Source organism: Phyllobates terribilis, unplaced genomic scaffold (genome assembly GCF_046119375.1).
Source record: "Phyllobates terribilis strain yellow unplaced genomic scaffold, ASM4611937v1 Scaffold_65__1_contigs__length_7625178, whole genome shotgun sequence".
NCBI classification, from domain to species: Eukaryota; Metazoa; Chordata; class Amphibia; order Anura; family Dendrobatidae; genus Phyllobates; species Phyllobates terribilis.
In genome coordinates, this window is record NW_027362825.1 from 1,131,989 (window position 1) to 1,135,603 (window position 3,615).

The 3,615-nt window shown below is 35.8% G+C and overlaps 1 non-coding gene across 1 annotated transcript; it reads left to right on the plus strand.

Moving 5' to 3' along the window:
- The first annotated feature begins 1,644 nt into the window (after positions 1-1,644).
- On the plus strand, positions 1,645-1,717 carry TRNAF-GAA (transfer RNA phenylalanine (anticodon GAA)). The gene has a single exon. It is a non-coding gene; the product is annotated as a tRNA-Phe (tRNA).
- The last annotated feature ends 1,898 nt before the right edge of the window (positions 1,718-3,615 follow it).

Genomic DNA, 3,615 nt, shown 5'->3' on the forward strand with positions numbered 1-3,615 from the left:
GGGCAATAAACTGGCTTATTTGCAATTCTGCATGTTGCAGAGTGAAAACACCTGTTGGACAAAATTAGTAATTGCCGGTGTTGATGAATTCATTGTGAGGAGTAATTTATAAAATGGGATCACTTTGGAGGGGTTTCTGTTGTTTTGGTACTTTTGGAACTCCGCAAATGTCACCCTCAAAATATTCTTGCAAAATCTGCATTCCCAAAACCCAAATAGCGCTCTTACTTTCAAAGCCCTGCTGTGTGACCAAACAAGTAGTTTCTGAAGGCATATGTGGCATCACCGCATTTCAAAGAAATTGTGCAACTCTAGATATTTTCACAAGAAAAACTAAATATATATTGACCTAAATTTACCATTAATATAAAGTACAATGTGTTACAAAATAACACTATCAGAATCATAGGGATATGATAAGCATTTCTGTGTTATTGCCACATAAAGTGATACATGTCAGATTTAAAAAACGGTGCTTGGTCATGAAGCTCAAAATTGGCTGTAACTAATAGCTTACAAATCAATATTAAAATAAATGAAATCATGGTATATTTCCTTTCATCACAAGTAATGCTCATCTTTCTACTGCTTAGCTTAGAAAGAGTTAAGTTACAAAAGGCAGAAGAAGTCAGGATGGCCAAAAGGTCTAAGGCGATGCATTCAGCTCATTGTCTCTTATTGAGGTGTGGGTTTGAATCCCACTTCTGACATTAACATTTTCTTTCAAGAAATTGTACAGCTTCACTCCTGTTACTGATCAGTTGGGGTTCCACTCTATGGTTGGCAATCTCAAATCAAAAACTAAAAGTGATGGGGCTTAGCAAAACCAATTCTCAGCACTGGCACTTTGGCAGTATTCCTGGGGGTCCTTGAGGCAAATCTTAAATGTCCTGAATTTGTGCTTTCACAAAAGACTTCTGGGAACATCAAATAGTTTCTTTGTGCATATGTTAATTGTTGCTTTGGCATCGGAAAAATACTGTGGATAGGAAAATGGGAGGGAATATTTCATCTCTATGTGTTCTCTGTCCTTATTAGGGCAGAAAGTGAACCTCTAACGTGCTGTCGTGGAAGATTCCTAGAAACCGAATTACCAGTAAGTCTCATTTCAGATTTTTTTACCTCAGGCATCAATAGACTATAAATATACTTAATAAACAAAAGCTAAAAGAGCAGGTGAACATAGTTTAACAAGTCTGAAATGCGCATGTGATACTGACATCAAAGTTTCACCACATTTTGGGACAAATGTTTTCACTTTCAACATTAACAATCAGTAGAATATTTTCTCTAAATTTGCATCTCCTTTCTTCACTCCAATTGTTTGCACCTAAGAAAAAAATAAAGCTTGATGCAACATTATGCTTACAAATTGTGTTTTATGCTCAATCATCACCTGTCCTACAAAGACACAGTCAGAATTACCCTGGCGAATTGAGTAAATTTGAAAATGTAAAAAAAATGCAGAATTGCTATTTTTTTCTATTAATTCACAAAGAATTAATGTAAGTTCTTAAATATGTACGCAAAATATTGGGACTTTCAAATATAGATAATCTTGCAAAAACAAGTCAAAGTAAAAATAAATACATCCAGTTGTGACATCTACAGTGTGTTGAACATTGCTGAATCTAAATGTGTCCTGCCGAAATAACTCAGTTGGGGGAGTGTTAGACTGAAGATCTAAAGGTCCCTGGTTCAATCTCGGATTTTGGCAAAAGTTTTTTTATTCACCCATTAAATTTTAAGCAGAAAATAAACAAAGCATATGGACTGACTGTTTACAGAGAATGTAAAAGTCCTAATCATTATAACTATCTACAGGAAATAAAATGATAGAAACTTGAGAACTGAACACTTTTAACTTTTGAGGAAAATAATATTTTTTGTAATTTTTCCTTCATTCTGGACGTCATCACTTTGTTTTATTTTAGTTTGACTTAGCTGTATGAGGATTTAAAGGAAACCTGATAGCTAATACGGGCAGCATGTATCAGACACTAGCTGAATGATTTCAGCCATTTATGTTTGACTATGAATTGCTGTGGCATTACTGAGACAAATATGCTTCAAAAATATGCCAGCAACAAAGCTGTTTGGGGAAGAAGCCAGGAAGGCAAAAAACACAAGCCCCAACTCAGGACCGTTATCTTTCATTCTAAAAATAGGGGATGCCACGTTAATGGTAAGACAATGAATCCACATATTTGGCATTTCTCTAGCGAGGAGAGCCCACTTAAAATGCATGGGGTGCTAGTCTATATAAGCGCAAGCTGGGCAATAAACTGGCTTATTTGCAATTCTGGATGTTGCAGAGTGAAAACACCTGTTGGACAAAATTAGTAATTGCCGGTGTTGATGAATTCATTGTGAGGAGTAATTTATAAAATTGGATCACTTTGGAGGGGTTTCTGCTGTTTTGGTACTTTTGGAAATCCGCAAATGTCACCCTCAAAATATTCTTGCAAAATCTCCATTCCCAAAACCCAAATAGCGCTCTTACTTTCAAAGCCATGCTGTGTGACCAAACAGTAGTTTCTGAAGACATATGGGACATCACCGTATTTCAATGAAATTGTGCAACTTTAGATATTTTCACAAGAAAAACTAAATATTTATTGACCTAAATTTACCATTAATATAAAGTACAATGTGTTACAAAATAACACTATCAGAATCACGGGGATATGTTAAGCATTCCAGTGTTATTGCCACATAAAGTGATACATGTCAGATTTAAAAAACGGTGCTTGGTCATGAAGCTCAAAATTGGCTGTAACTAATAGGTTACAAATCAATATTAAACTAAAAGAAATCATGGTATATTTCCTTTCATCACAAGTAATGCTCATCTGTCTACTGCTTAGCTTAGAAAGAGTTAAATTACAAAATCCAGAAGAATTCAGGGTGGCAGAGCTGTCTAAGGCGCTGCGTTCAGGTCGCAGTCTCTCCTGCAGGCGTGGGTTTGAGTCCCACTTCTGACATTAGCATTTTCTTTCAAGAAATTGTAAACCTTCACTCCTGCTACTGATCTGTTAGGGTTCTGCTCCAATTGAAAACTAAAAGTGATGGGGCTTAGCAAAACCAATTCTCAACGTTGGCACTTTGGCAGTATTCCTGGGGGTCCTTGAGGCAAATCTTAAATGTCCTGAATTTGTGCTTTCAAAAAAGACTTCTGGGAACATCACATAGTTTCTTTGTGCATATGTTAGTTGTTGCTTTGGCATCGGAAAAATACTGTGGATAGGAAAATGGGAGGGACTATTTCATCTCTATGTGTTCTCTGTCCAAATTAGGGCAGAGAGTGAACCTCCTAAGGTGCTGTCGTGGAAGATTCCTTGAAAACGAATTACCAGTAAGTCTAATTTCAGATTTTTTTACCTCAGGCATCAATAGACTATATATATACTTAATAAACAAAAGCTAAAAGAGCAGATGAACATAGTTTAACAAGTCTGAAATGCGCATGTAATACTGACATGAAAGTTTCACCATATTTATGGACAAATGTTTTCACTTTCAACATTAACAATCTGTAGCATATTTCCTCTAAATTTGCATCTCCTTTCTTAACTTCAATTGTTTGCACCTAAGAAAAAATAAAGCTTGATGCAA